Source organism: Pelophylax lessonae (genome assembly GCF_965119305.1).
Source record: "Pelophylax lessonae genome assembly, chromosome: 11".
In the NCBI taxonomy this organism is placed as follows: domain Eukaryota; kingdom Metazoa; phylum Chordata; class Amphibia; order Anura; family Ranidae; genus Pelophylax; species Pelophylax lessonae.
In genome coordinates this window covers 69,863,392-69,880,024 of record NC_138778.1, presented here as the reverse complement: position 1 = coordinate 69,880,024, position 16,633 = coordinate 69,863,392, and positions in this window count along the sequence as shown.

Here is a 16,633-nt window from a genome sequence, read left to right as displayed (position 1 = left end):
TGTGTAGGCAGGGCCCCAGTGCACTGCATTGCCCGAGGAGCTATAAGGCTCTTAAGATGGCACTGGCCCCGCCTATTGTTCCACCCCTAAACACGCCCTCTTAAATTATCTTATTAAGTGACACTGTTAAATGTTGTATGCAGAATTAGGTTACAAAAATAAATATTAACAACTTTAACAATAATATAAAGTATATTTAATTGATTTGACTGTGATAAATAAAATGATATAATACGATTGGCTACTATAGGCACTGTACATATCATTACTGCCTTGTTAAGTAAATATGCGCTACATACAGAGTGCAGGATTGAGGGGTGCCAACGTATACTCCACAAACGGCTTAAAACATCCCAGTGCCAGGTTCCAAAAGGGCCATTTTGGAATCTGGCGCTGGGATGTTTTAAGCCGTTCACAATGCCTATTGACTTTTTTTATGTTTACATACAGTATTTCATGTTTTTTTCACTATTGTCACACATGCACGGTCACTTTATTTGTTTACAATAAAATTTAGATCCACATGTGTGCTATAGTCAAAATTTGCTTATAACTATTGGGACATCATGCATTTTCTGAAAAAAAAAATCTTTGTCTGCATGAGGGGTTTTAGCGCTGCACACATTGTTGTTTTCTAATTCTATACAGGAGTCTGTTAACCTGCCAGCATGTTTTTGGAGTGTGCGAGGAAACCCACATAAGCAGGGAGAATATTCAGACAGCATCCTGGACAGGATTTGACCCCAGTGCGATAAGGCAGTAGTACTAAGCCACTGTGTATTATTGCTTAGTGCTATCTGCTCTTTTACTTGTACAATATCCTGTATCCTGTCCTGCCTTTCCCAGAAAGTGGCATACTTTGGGCGGTGGCATAAATGTGGGGCCTCCAAAGGTGTCCAAATTGTTCCTGATATACAGGGCGCCCTCTGCCATCTGGGTCCACTATAAGCCAACAAGTGGCTCTCCGCATACAGTGCCAGAATTTTATATTTCATTATATATTTCAGTTGGAATAGAGCACAATTTAGAGTCTGTTCTGGACAAAATAATACAATATCTTTGTTTTCTGCATTCAACTCTCTTTACTTGAGGGACCTCTGGTGGTATACTAGATATATTTTATGTGAGGCTAAGATAATTGTGTGCCATCAGCATTCAGTACTACATATTGAGTTAGTTGTTGTGGTTTTATTTTTAATTGTACTATAGTGAGTGGAGCTTGCATGTAGGCTGTTACCCGAAGTGTCTCTCGCTGCCGACTCTTCCTCGCCCTCCTCGCTGCCCTGGGACGCACATCTTCTCTGCCGTCTCAAGTCCGTAATGTCAGTGAGAAGAGAATCCACAGGGCTGTGCTGGAAACTACACTTCCCAGCGTGCAACACGGCTCACGGAGTGCTCATAGGGATGACTGGGGAGGCGGCTCGTGCGGCTTGTCTAAAGCCGAGCAGACCCGCCCACCACCCTAGCCAAGCCGAGCGGATCCACCACCACCTGAGCCAAGCTGAAACACTCGCCATCAAATAAATTCCACTCGCCAAATGCGAGCAGGTGAGTGGAAATTTTGGGGGCTGTACTAGGCTGTCCTGAACCCAGCTCTCTGTGTATTCTGCTGTGCTGAACCCAGAACTCTGTGTATTACTGTCAAACCCTTGGAGTAATGTTACTTTGGATTCAAGTCCACATCTCCCCAAGACACACAGACTCTGGGTCTCAGGGCCTAGGATCCATGTTAAAGGCCTAGCTGCCTATTGCCAATAGGGGACTGCTCCGCACAGTCAGACTCTTTGCAGATGCTAATGTTATCAGCTCAACCACCTGTCTTTCACACATTGTGGATTGTGCTGATTAACTCACCTATTGTCTACTGTGGGGACGGGTTTACACTTCTAATAATGTGTATTGTACTTCAGGAGCTCGATAACGGCAGGTCTGCTAGTTAATTAGCTCCACGTTAATAAAATCACTGTCATCTATTAATTGCTATTGGGAAAGTAGAATATTGTTTGTGTTGGTTGTTCCTTAGATATGTTAATTATATTTCTATACACAATTTAATCTGCATATGATAATGTAATGAGGCACCTGACCTGGTAGGGTATACATTAGGTGTGAGTTTGTTCAAAAAATGTTCCAAATTTTATACAAGCTTGTGGTGGACCCCCTACCTCAAAAAGAGTATGTCTGCCGTATGAGCTTCCCTTGCCCGATACCAGCACAATCCAAAATCCCTTAGCCCACCCAGTCACTTGTCGAGACATCTGTGTAGGGTGGTAGTAAGCATAAGACTGTTTATTCAAACACAGGCACAAAGAGATATACACTCAGGGGACAATCCCCCTTCTTTGCATGACACAGGGTGGGGTAAACTACATTCAGTAACATGACACACAGGTATCTTCAACTTTCCAACAGTAGAGACAGTCTTTAGGAAGGGCTGCTTGAGAAATCCCCCCCCCCCCTATCTAGCAGCTAATCCACATACACATCCAATAATATGTTGATCCCAAGGCAGACAAACAATGGAACAGTGGGATATAGGCATTTAACAATAACAAACCCCACTTCAAACTATCTAGCAATGGTCTATGAAAAACTCCTACAAGCAGCCTGAAAAGGTCAAACCAATTTATCTTCATATACAGTGCCTTGCGAAAGTATTTGGCCCTCTTGAACTTTGACCTTTTGCCACATTTCAGGCTTCAAACATAAAGATCAAAAAAAATTACAGTTTTATAAGAATCAACAAGTGGGACACAATCATTTATTGGATATGTCAAACTTTAACAAATAAAAAACTGAAAAATTGGGCGTGAAAAATTGGGCGTGAAAAATTATTCAGCCCCCTTAAGTTAATACTTTGTAGCGCCATCTTTTGCTGCGATTACAGCTGTAAGTCGCTTGGGGTATGTCTCTATCAGTAGTATGTAAAGACAGTTTTACTCGCGCCTAGGATGCGTAATTGTTAGAGCTGGGGAAGCTGCAAGTAGTCAAGTGAACTACTAGATAGTTAACTGGAAATGTGAGATCAAAAATTACTGCGCTACCCTTGTATTGTATATAAAACTGCTGTTTAAGTTACTAAAGTGATAATATAAATTTGCAAAATTACCAATATAAAGTGATTAAATTATCATATCACTGGAAAGTGCATATGTGCAAAAATTATAATAAATATTGCATAAAATACGTGGTTCAACTGTGCACACAATAATCACATATACTGAAAAAGTCCTGGGAAAAATGTGCAAAAAACAATTCTGTGCAAAAAAAACAATCCTTTGTGCTATATATTTCTTCAAAAATCAGTCCATAGTGCTGGTATTGCAGAAAAGGAAGAAGAAAAGTGCAGCAGTGCTTGTGAAGTCCTATTGTAATCGTGACAATTTCTGCAACCCTTCGCTTCACCGCAAGGTGCTATGTGGTAAGGTAGCTCACTTACCAGATGGTGTGGACTCTTGTGGCGTACGCCAACAAGAATATCTGCGCTTGGTTATTATGCCGGCTTCACTGTTGGATGGGATCCTGGAGGTTCTGGTGTGGACCCAGAACGAGAAAGAAGAGAGGCTCCTCATGGTGTAGAAGGTTAACAACCTTTATTTTGTGCATTCACACGAAACATCAATCCACATAAAATATCCATAAAACTGCAGTGGTTAAAAATCTTCACTCCAAAAACACCACGCTTTAAAAATCAAAACATGCGTCCAAATATAAACAATCTCTGTAAAAAGAGCAGTTCTGTATCGATGGTGGCTGAGTAAAACACTCCAGCCACTTCTGAGCCCCTGTACAGCCCTGCGGCTGATGTGACAGGACGCCGCTATGTGTGACCGCGAGGTCTGCCGTACCCGGAAGTGGGAACTCGGCGTGCGGTCCAGCAGTCTGCTCAGAACGAGACAACATGCGTACCAACTTGACACGTTTTGTCAGAGATGTGACATCTTCGGAAGTGGTACGTACGTTGCGTGTCAAGATGGTTTTATGTGAAAGACGGAGGTCATATCCGCCTTTCCTCTGCAATGGCATCCATAGTTTAACCAGAAGCAATTCACATGGTCCGTAATCCAGCGGTGGATGTTAGATTATACCAAATATTCCAACCTTATATCTATATGCATCTCAATTACAATGGGCAAACCCATATATCGCTATTTTGGGTACCAAAAGCTAAAAAAAATGGATTTTTGTAAAATCTTACCGTAAAATCCTTTTCTCTTAGCTCATTGACAGACGTAGTCCTCGGTGATACAGCACCTTCGGGTTATGTTGCCTCCACAGGAGTAGGACTAGACAGGAAATAAAATGCTCTGGCCACACCCTAGGGGCAGTCCCAGAGGGTATATCCTCTCTCTCTCTCTGCCTCAGCAAATCAGTTATGTCATAAAAGCAGTCTTTAGAGAATTTAACCCAACCCAACTCAAAAAAACAGAGGGGCGGGTACTACGTCTGTCAATGAGCTAAGAGAAAAGGATTTTACGGTAAGATTTTACAAAAATCCATTTTTCTCTATCGCTCATTGACAGACGTAGTCCTCGGTGATACAGCACCTTCGGGAAGTCCCAGAGCAGTATCACAAATGAGGGGTGGGAAAATGGAAATCAAATCCCATCTAGAAGGCCCAACCGGTGCCAACTAGAAGTTTACAATGCTCATCCTTAATGATGAGACTCAACAAAAAAAGGTTTTCAAACAGAAAAAAACCCTCGAGGTAGACCACCGGTCTCCTCAAATAGCGGCCTGCAAAACCTTGCGGCCAAATGAGGCATCCGCCGATGCCATCACATCAATTTTATAAAATTTTGTAAAGGTATGTACCGACGACCAGGTGGCCGCCTTACATACCTGGACCACCGACGCCTGATGGCGAAAGGCCCAGGAAGTACTGAGCGCTCGAGTGGAGTGCGCCCTAACAGGGAACGGAGGACTCTGACCCTTAATAGAATAAGCCTGTACCACCGTCTGTCTAATCCATTTGGCAATAGTCGCAGCAGATGCAGGCAACCCCTTTCTGGGGCCATCCGTGATCACAAAAAGTGAATCCGTCTTACGGAACGATTCCGTCGCCTTCAGGTATACCCTGATTGCCCGAACCACATCCAAGGAATGCATGTTCCCGATGATGATTGGGCTGAGGACACAAGGAAGGTAGTACAATATCTTCATTCAGATGAAAATGTGTAATCCTTTGCTTCGGGTTTGGCTGAGTCGGTCCTCTGTTTGTCCGACCAGCCTTTCTAGAACCCTCCTGGAGGAGTCTTGCCTTTCCCGCTTGTTCCAGCCAGGCGTGCGAACCCTTTATGGGCGGTAAAGAAAGGTCCTCGCTTGTTGCGAGGTCCCTTAGCTTTAGCAGCCGGTGGCAAGAAAGTGCTCTTGCCCCCAGTGGCATCTTTAATGATTTCATCTAGGGTGGCCCCAAATAGGCGATTCCCCTGAAAAGGGAGATTCGTCAAGGTCTTTTTGGAACCTAGGTCAGCTGACCAGCATTTTAACCACAGCACACGTCTGAGGATTACCGCTGACATAGATGCATGCCCTAATAGGGGAGTAGTGTCCAAGGCTGCGTCACAGATAAACTGTAGCCCTTGTATAATCTGTTCCATCAAATCAGATGTTTCCTGGGGAATATCTTTTCCCCTAAGGTCTTGGCGTACCAATCTCGCCCATTCCGTAAGTGTCTGGGAAACTAGACCAATAACAATTACTGGTCTAAATGCTGACCCTATCAGAGAGAAGATAGTGCGGGACTCTGCTTCCATCTTCCGATCCACCGGATCCTTAAAGGACGAAGTGTCCTCCACTGGGATAACCGTGGCTTTATTCAGCCTGGAAATAGGTGGAAGCAATACGTTTGGAAATAGTAAAGGTACGCTTAGAATGCTCCCATTCTCCTTTAATTTTATTACCAAAACACTTGGGTACAGGAAAAACCTTCACCGTTTTGATGGGCTTGTTAGTACCAAAGGGAATCTCTGTTTCAGTTGCCTCTGCCGGTAAAACCTCAAGTCTTAAGGTTTCCCGCACCGCCACAACTAGTGCATCCACCAATGCTTCTTCCTGAATTATGGCGGAAGAATGAACGTCCTCCTCACTGTCTGAGGGAGCTTTACCTGAGATAACAGCCCTTGCAGAGGGACCTGCAGTGACCATCTCTGAATCTGAGTCAGAGGTGTCAGATATTATAGGGGTAGGCGGGGGTCGCTTTCTTGACCCCAGTCCCTGACAGGCCGCCTCCACCCGAGCCACCATAGACTCCAAAACTGCTGTAAATGCATCCATACTCTGTGCACCGGTGGGTCCCGAGGCCCCCTCGAGGGAAACAGGTGGGGGTACTTGTGTGGCAGGGTCCATGATTATTCCAGTAACTACCCGGAAACTTCAATCCAACTTAAATAAAAAACTTTTTTTTTTTCCAGACCCCCAGCGCCACAAAAGCCCCTTAGTGTTACCTGCTAGGGATCCCTATCGAGCGAGAGAGAGAGAGAGATAGACCCCCAGGCTCACCACTTGATGCTCAGAGTTCACTTGCAACAGGTTACAGCACTGTCTTCACAAACAGGAAGTCTTTTGGCTGGCTGCCCAGGAAGAAAGGAGGCGGCTCCGCCCCTCTGCACGCCTTCCGGCGCCTCCCCTAGCTCCACGAGGTGTTGAAGTCACCTCAAACATGGCCGCCCCCATGCTGCAGACACGAGGCTACGCCAAAATGGCGGCCTCGTGCGATCTACGGCGGTTTGCACAGCATAGCGGCGTCCTGCAGTAACTAGGCATCGCAAAACCTCTCTCTCATGGAGATCAGCTTGACCGGCGGTACCGAACCCTGGCGGAACCGCATGGCCGTCGGGAGACCTGCTTCAGCTGGAGGAATGACCTGGCAAGCCGCATCCCTGTGACTTCTGACAGGTAGGATACTTCTTGTAACACAGTAAGCTTCCAGTGCTGCCACATATTACAAACATACTTTGTAATTAGATTGTCAGCTCCCAAACCAAGCCTGCTGGCTTTTTGTACACAAAAATCACACTCAATTAGGGGGATCTGTGACATGTTATAGGATAGAGGGGAACCCATCCTTACCATTACAGAGGGGCCCGCGTTCACCACAAGACCCGTCAGGGGGAAAAGGGGAACATACTACTCACCATATCGGAACCAGGCGGGCGCCATTCCTGACAGTACCCCTCTCCACCGAAGTTGGAGGGCTGTCGACCAATACGGACGCCGTGACTCATGGTCTTTGGCGTTTCAGCGAGACGTTTAACTCGCAGGGTCAGTCCCTCCAGTGGGACAATGTCGCGGCCGACCCAGCGCGGAGCTATGGCCTGCACGCGCTCGTAGGCTGAACTGGGGTGACCACTGGATCTCAACATCCAGCCCGTCGCCCAGTTCAGCTTTCTTGCTTGAAGATCTCACAGGAACACTGGAGAAAAAAAGCTGTCTAAAAAAATCTTTTCTAAGAAAAAAATCCTGCCAGGACCGAAGATCCCAGCAAGGTATCTAGGTCCTTACTCCTGACTAGACAGAAAAAAACTGATTTGCTGAGGCAGAGAGAGAGAGAGGATATACCCTCTGGGACTGCCCCTAGGGTGTGGCCAGAGCATTTTATTTCCTGTCTAGTCCTACTCCTGTGGAGGCAACATAACCCGAAGGTGCTGTATCACCGAGGACTACGTCTGTCAATGAGCGATAGAGAAAACATGTTAATTAATACGTGATATTAGGATGTTAAAGGGTATACCACATTACTCATTTACTGTGTATAAGCCCTGTTGCACATACGCCCTGCTAGTTGCAAAAAAAGCTTATTAATGTGTGATGTTGGGATGTTAAAAGGGGTTTGTCACATTGCTTATTTGCTGCGTCTATGCCATGCTGCGTATATGCCCTGCTGGGTGTAGAAAACGTGAATTACTTCCGTTTACATAAATCTCAATGTACACACCCTATTTTTATTAATGTTTATACCTAACCTAGGGAATATATTTTTTAAAAAAACACTATTATTTCACCTCATAGGTTTATATAAATTTATAAAAAGGTCCTTTATTAAAAATTATTTATAAAAGTTTTGATATTATGTTAAAATGATTTAATAATTGGAAATAAAACAATTTAAATCAAGGTCTTTGTTCATTCCTCCCGGCTGTAATGTACCTAGTTCATATATCCAAAATGTTTCATTTTTAGATATAGCTATTCGCATATCCCCTCCTCTCCAATGGGTATCTACTTTGTCAATTCCACAGAACTAAAGCAGTCTGGGATCTCTGTCGTGGTGGGTTCTAAAGTGCATGGAGACACTATGCTTTTTATACCCTTTTCTTATATTATTGAGATGTTCGCCTATTCTTATGCCCAATTTTCTTGTAGTGCGGCCTACATATTGTAGGCCGCAAGGGCAAACCAATAAGTATGTAACATGGGTGCTCGAACATGTGATCAATTTTTTTAATTTGATACTCCTTTGTGGGTCTGGTGGGATATGACAGTGGTTTGTTTTCTTACTCTGGCTTTGACTGTGTTGCATGGTTTACATTTACCACAAGAATAAAAGCCCTGAAAATTCAGAAAGGATATCATCCGCTTTGGAGGATCAGGGACATTGTGCACCAATCTATCCCTCAGGTTAGGTAATCTCCGATACACAAACTGTGGTTTGGGCGGTAGGATAGTTTTGAGGGCATTATCCCTCATTAATATGTGCCAATGTTTAATTATTTTTTCAAATTGTCTATGATTTCTGTGATATTGCGTAATAAAGGCAAGATTATAATTAGACCTCTTTGGATCCTTATTTTTTTGTTTTATCCTCCCAATAACAGTAAAACGGCTGTGAAAAAATATATACCAACCCACCGCTGCACCAGTGGTACTACAAGTCCCAGTGCACCAAAATCACTATAGCAGCAAGATCGAGCCAAATAACCCTTCACCTTAACAGATGCGGATGCAGTGTTAGGCTGCATGCCATGTGATGAGAGGAAGTTCACAGAACTGCCACTAGAGGCCCACCGCCGAATCACCTCCCCAGTCTCCAAAAACATGGCCGCCTATTGATAGCAATGGGAAAGAAAATGGCCAGACTACACAATCATGGCCGCTGATAAAGCAGCCATCCACAACAAAATGGTGGCTGCACGTGGCTCCAAGGACCACCAGGTACAGTTGGACAGCCAGGTCCACCCACTCCATAAAAAAAAAAAATCGGGCATGGCCACCAGGTATGGGTGATGGTGGGCCCACGTCCACCCTGAGGGACCACCAGAGGGGCAGGGGAAAACCACTTATCACACCATGGGTCCAGGCAGGCACCACTCCAGACAGATCACCCACCATTTTGGCATGAGGGTGCTGCGGGCCAGAGGTACGCTGCGTCTAAGGCCAGGACTAGGATCGTGACCAGGGCTATGCGCACTTGTGAGGCGTTTAACTCGCCGGACAGCCCCCGTCCAGTGGGGCTATGTCACGTCCAAGCCAGCGTGGAGGATATGGTTGGTCATGCTCGCTGGCCAGACTGGGAAGTTATCTACTCCTATGGAGAGGAGCAAAAATCCATCGGTCAAGAAGATATGGAGCTGTGTCCGTCAATGAACAAAAACTTACCGTTAGTTCACCGGTAATGGTCTTTCTATGAACCCTTCCAGGACGGCCTAAATATGAGAGATTGTGGCTCCACCCTACCGGAAACACAACTAATTTGCAGCTGTTAAAAAGGTCCCACCCATACCTTAGGCTTCAGTAATACAAAAGTAGTTTCCAACACGAAACCCTAGGGATACAGTTATATAACTTATCGTTACTATACAAATAAATATAACCATATATACACTTCTTATAACTCACCACCACCACATCAGGGCGGGAAGTAGGCCAGCCATCCTGGAAGGGTTCATAGAAAGACCATTACCAGTGAACTAACGGTGTTTTCTCATTTCACCCTTCCAGGACGGCCTACATGAGAGGATAATAAAGGAATCCATACTTAGGGTGGGACCACCGCCTGTAAAACCTTTCTGCCAAAGGCAAGGCCTTGTTGAGACAGTACTTCCACAGATAGTGCTTTAGGATGGTATCTTGACTGGACAAGGTGGCTGCATGGCGGATCTGTTCCCAGGACGCTCCAGCTCTTTCAGCCCAGGGTGTTGCCAGGGCCTTGTAGAATGTGCTTTCAGCTTTGCTGGGGCAGGAATACCTGAGATCTTATAAGACATGTTAATGGCTTGCCTGATCCACCTGTAAATTGAAGGCTTTGAGGCCTGTAATCCTTTCCTTGGTCCAGAATGTAGAACCAACAGGTGATTAGATCTCCTAAATCTTTTGGTCCTTAAATAGGTGAGAAGACACCTTCCCACATCTATACAATGGAATTTCTGTTCCTTTGCACACTTAGGTTTCTCACAGAATGAGGGTTAACACTATCTCTTGCTTTCTATGAAAGTAAGAAGCTACTTTAGGCAGATACAATGGTGATCTGGTTTCAGGATCACTGTCTGGGAAGATTAACATAAAGGGCTCCTGGACAAACTTTGCAAGTCCCCAACTCTTCTGGCTGTGTTCACTGCCAACAGAAAAGTTAATTTAACAGACCACATATTCAGGGGAACCTTATCTAAAGGTTCAAAGGGTTCACTAGATAACACCTCTAGTATCCTAGTTAAATCCCATGCTGGGAAATCAATCCTGTTAATCGGGGTATCTCTTTCCCTTGCTAACAGCAATCTTTTAAAGGTTCTTTGGCAAGTCCTTTATCTAGAAAAACATAAAGCGCCGCTAAGTGTACCCTAAGGGTGTTAACTGCCACACCCTTATCTACCCCATCCCGTAAAAACTCCAGGATCATAGGGATGGAGGCAGAGGAATCCTTCTGACTCTGCCCGGTACAGAACTTTTTCCAAACTTTGGAATATATTTTTCTTGTGACAGGTTTCCTACTAAGGAGGAGCGTATCAATGACTATCAGAACAACCTTTGTTCTTAGAATTTGGCGCTCACTAACCAGGCTGTCAATAGAAAAAATTGAGGTCTGGGGTGAATAAATGGTCCCTGTAGTAACAGGTCTGGAATCTCAGGGCCATCAGTGTTTTGCGAACCAAGTCCTCTTGGGCCACCAAGGCGCAATCAGAATGAGACTTCGGTCTGGAAATCCGCTGAGTTTCTGTAGAACTCTCGGAATCAGAGTGAGGAGGAGGAAAGGCATATGCTAGTTTGAACTGCCATGGCTGTTCTAGAGTATCCAGGCCCAACATGTCCCTCTGTTGTGATAGGGGAAAGAACTGGCTTACTTTTCTGTTTCGCCGAGTGGCAAACAGATCTGTTTCTGGAAGACCAAATTTTTGAACCAGAAGCTGAAACATTCTGGGATTCAGTTCCCACTCTGTTTGCTCGATGGAATGGCGACTGAGGAAATCCGCTTCGCCATTGTCCTTTCCTCTTATGTGTACTACTAATCGAGAGATCACTCTGTTCTGCCCATAACAGTATCTCCTGGGCTAACCTTAACAGGGTGTCAGACCTGGTCCCTCCCTGATGGTTCAGGTAAGCTACTGTTGTAGCATTGTCTGAGCATATCTGGATCTCTTTCCCCGATATGTCTTTCTCAAATGCTCTCAAGGCTTCTCCTACCGCTTTCAGTTCTCTGTAATTTGACGAGGAATGACTCACCTGGGTCACCCAAGTGCCCTGGGCATGAGCTCCTTCTAGCAGAGCTCCCCAGCCGCAGGTGCTTGCATCTGTGGTGATTTTTAAGGGTCGCCACTGTGCCCAGAGTCTGCCTTTCCTCAAATTTTGAGGAATTGTCCACCACTTCAGGGAAGATATTACCTGAGGGGAAAGAATCACTTTCTCCTCTAGTGAATCCTGTCTCTTGTTCCAAGAAGAGAGGTGTAAGAACTGAAGCTCTCGTAAATGGAGCTGAGCCCACTCTACTGCTGGGATGCAGGCTGTTATCAGACCCAGTATTCTCATGATCTGTCTCCTGGAGCACAGAGGAAGAGAAAATGCACTTTTTACTGCAGAGACCACTTTTTCCACCTTTTCTTATGGAAAAAAAAGCTTTTGAGACTTGGAGTCTATTTGATAGCCTAGATAGGTTTAAACCTTTGCTGGCTTCAATGAGGATTTCTCCACATTTATCAGCCACCCTAGTGTCTGTAAAACAGTTAACACTTTCTGGGTGTTTGCACTCACTTGTTCTGCTGTATGAGCAAATATCAAAATATCATCCAGATAAGGGACTAGTGTTAGGCCCTGTAAGTGCAGGTGGCCTACTACCTCCGCTAGGACTTTTGTAAAAATCCTTGGACTGGCTGCCAAGCCAAAGGGAAGAGCTCCGAACTGCCAATGGGCAGTGCCTTCCTCTGTGACCACTGCGAATCTCAGGAATGCCTGATGTTCCAGATGAATTGGAATATGGAGGTAGGCATCTCTTAGATCTATCGTGGTCATAAAAATGTCTTAACAGATTTTTTCTGACCGCATAAATATTCTCCATTGAGGATTTTTTGTATATTAGGTACTGGTTTAACTTCCTGAGGTTTATAACCAATCGGAATTTCCCTGAGGGTTTTGGCACCACAAATATGTGGGAGTAAAAGCCTTGGAAGGCCTGACTTAGTGGTACGGGGGTAACTACCCTTGGCTCTGCTAGTTCTTGAACCCCCTTTAACAGGGCTTCCCTTTTTTGTACATCTTTTGATGGATGTTAGTGTTATTTCTGCCACTGCAGTCGGTATCCTTCCCGAATAATCTGGAGCACATAAGGGCTGGTTGAGATGTTTTCCTATTGGGGAACAAAATGGGATATCCTACCCCCCACCCCTGACGCTGGCATCATTTGGTCTCTTTGGGGTTGGCCCCGGGCTTAAGGAACCGCATGTTAGACTTTTGCTTGCCTCTTGCCAACCCTGTTTTTGGCCTGCCCCCTAAAAGGTCTTTGTTGTCCTTTGTCTTGAGAGTTCCGAAAGGAATATCTCCCTACTTTTTCTTTCCTCTTAATGTGAAACCTCTTTCCTTTTTCTGAGGATCTGGATAAAACATCATCCAGGCCTGAGCCAAACAGTAAGGCCCCTTCAAAAGGCAAGGCACAAAGGCTCAGTTTGGAAGAAACTTCTCCTCCCAGGCTTTCACCCAGACCGTTCTAGCAGAATTAACCAAGGCTGCTGTTTTTGCAGCGGCTTTAACCGCTTCCACTGCTGAGTCCGCCAAGTAAGACACTGCTTTCCCAATTACAGACAGGGAGTCTAGGATGTCTTGAGACCCTCCACTAGCTAAAACCTGCTTAGGGAGATCCTTAACCCAGAAATCAGCATTTCTGGCTACACAGGTATCTGCTAATGCAGTAGTCCTATTACCAGAATGGGCTACCCAAGCCTTTTTCAACAAGGATTTGGTTTTCCGATCCATGATATCCTTAATGAACCCAGCATTTTCAAATGACAGATCTGATTTTTTTGAAAGCCAAGCCAGGGGAGCGTCCAATCTAGGGTTTTTAGTAAACTCTTCTAGCTCCTTTTCCTCAAAAGGATACCTCCTTTTCCAGGACTTCAGCCTGATTGGAGCGCTCATAGGAGAGCTCCATTCCTGACGAATAATATCTTTTAAGGATTGGTGAATTGGAATAAACCTAGAGCGGGTTTTCTCCAGGCCCTTATACATCTTATCCTGAACAGAGGATACTTTAGCAGGCGTAGGAATCCCTTCCGTGGCATATACTCCCTTGAGTCCTTCCATATCATTCAGGGAAAAGAGGCTCTTGCTCCCTTTGGAGCTTAGTCTATCCTGTCACTGTCAGACTTTACTAGAGCTAGATGAATGATCTGTCTCCCAAGTCCCAGCCAGACTAGTCCCTTCTGGATATTCCTCATCCCTTGCCTGTGCAGAGGGGATGTCCTGGGAAGCTGTACAGGGGGCAAAGGGACCTGCCCTAGGTCCCGCACTCTCCTGGGTTGACAGGCTCTCTTGGCACCTCTACAGACTGCACTGAATTTGGCGGAGTAACTGTTGCAGTCCTAAAAGACTGAATAGTTGCTACCATTTCCTCCTGTAATGATCTAAGGAAATCCTTCATTAAAACAGAAGCCTCTTGTGCAGCTAGCTTGTTTAAACATGTAGGGCAAACAGCTTTAGTGTAAGGCCTAGGCAGTCTATCCCCACAGTTACCACACTTCCTAGACATGCTTGTGCTGGTTGAAGTGGTGGGGGGTCTGTAGTAATAACCAGAGAGAGGGAGAATCACCATCTCTTTAACACAATTACATGAGTACACAGACACAGTTAAAATTAACAGAGGCTGTCAGCAAGGAATAAAGAGTCATGCTATCCTATATAACAATAGCAGTGGACCCCCACAGACCGGAGAATCACTTACCCGGTCTCTCGCTGTCATTCCTTGCAGCCACCTGTGGTACCGCTTGTTCCCCCTATGGGACGTGATGCGGTGGTCTTTGTCTTCCTGGGGGGTTTCCCCTTTGCAGCCGGCTTAGCACGCGGGTCCAGCGTCTCCTCCATGCCTGTGTTAGCTCCTCCCCACTTAACCGGAACTTGTGGTATTCAGAACGAGGCTTGCAGCGCTTCTTCCAGCAGGAGATTTGAATTTCCTTTAGCGCTTACCAAGCATAGAAGTGCTTATGGAGGAGACTTTTCCTGTGGAGACTACCAGGACTTCAGGTATGGAGGGCACTTCTTTACTTCAAGAAGCCGACTACCTGGCAAGCATTTTGGTGACCTGTAAGTTTTTTTCCCCAAGGAAAGCAGATAGGGAGGCAATTTAACAGGGTTTCCCCAGATACCATCTGTATTGCCCTTACAGGGGTACCCATTAGACAATCAATTGCGTTCAGGTCAGAGAAAAAAAAACAAACGTTCCGGTGTAGGTTGGAAACACAACTGAACTGAAGCCCAAGGTATGGGTGGGACCTTTTAACAGCTGCAAATTAGTTGTGTTTCCTGTAGGGTGGAGCCACAATCTCATATGTAGGCCGTCCTGGAAGGGTGAAATGAGAAAGAGAAATAAACATCTTAAATGTTTTTACATGCTAGGACAGGGATATGCAAACTGTGTCCCTTCAGCTGTTGAAAAACTACAAGTCCCATCATGCTTCTGCCGCTAATGCTTGTGGCTGTCAGCCTTGCTATGCCTTATGGGACTTTTAGTTCTGCAACATCTGGGAGGCCCACAGTTTTCATACCCTTGCTCTAGGAGCTCCTTCCCTTCCTCTTGTTCCCTATATATGAATGTCAGACATACAAGTTTGACAGCGTACACAGTTGGGGATATCGGCTACAGATTATCCCAGGAGTAATGCGCAGTTGCTGTTTTATAACTTTACTAGCAATAAATTCTGGTGAGTCCCATCTAGTACGTATGGTGGTGGATTACACTGGGTGTTAACCTTTAGCCGACCGCCGCACGAACATATACTGCGGCGGTCAGCCCCTCACAGGCAGAGTGACGTATCGGTACGTCACTAGCCTGGGAGGGTCTGGGGAGCGAGCGCGCGCCGCCGGCGGCGCGCTCCCGCTCCGTCACGGACCCCCCCCCACGCGTGTGACCGGCGGACCCGATGTCCGCTGGTCACTCGGCGATCGGCGGGGGAGAGGGAGAAAGGCAGGCAGCTTGTGTAAACAAGCTGCCTGTCAGTTCTCCCTGTGTAGAAACACTTATCATACGGTTCTACTATGTAGAACCGTTGATCAGTGTAACTACACCTCAAGCCACAGCCTATCACAGTTAGAATCACGCCCCTATGGACACACAGCCCCTCCCTCTCAAATAAAGTTAACCCCTTCACTGCCAGTGTATTTTTACAGTAACAGTGCATATATATATATAGCACTGATTACTGTAGAAATGTCACTGGTAACCCCAAAAGTGTCAAAAATGTCAGGTCAGTCAAGGGTCCGATTTGTCCGCCGCAATGTCGGGGAAAAAAAAAAAAAAAAAAAAAAAAGCAGATCGCCGCCATTACGCGTTAAAAAAAAAAAAACAACAAAAATCTTTCCCTTTGTTAGTAAACGCGATAACTTTTGCGCAAACCAATCAAAATACGCTTTTTTTACCAAACATATGTAGCATTAAACAAATTGGCCGAAAATTTTAAAAAATTTTGATTTTTACTTTTTTTTGGGGGGAATTTCATATAAAAAAATGTGAAAAATATTGTTATTTTTGCAAAATTGACGCTCTTTTTTTGTTAATAGCGCGTGATCAAAAAAAAAAAAAAAAAAAAAAAAAAAAAAAAAAAAAAATCGCACAGGTGATCAAATACCGCCAAAAGAAAGCTCTGTTTGTGGGAAAAAAAGGACGTCAAATTAGTTTAGGTACAGCGTCGCACGACCGCGCAATTGTCCATTAAAGTCACGCAGTGCCGAATCGCAAAATACCCCCTGGTCAGGAAGGGGGTAAAATCTTCCGGGGCTTAAGTGGTTAAGCACACACCTGAAGGTCCAGACAGAAGAAATCACTTGAAACATTTTCCTTTCACCTTTTATGGCATGGGACTTTATTGAGCAAATTATTATTGGAAAATTTTGCTCATATGATTTTTTTTTTGTATTTATGGTCACTGATTTTCTGATGTATGTTATACAGTATTGCATTGCATAGGGCAGTTCAGTATATATTGATTTAAAGAGATTTGTA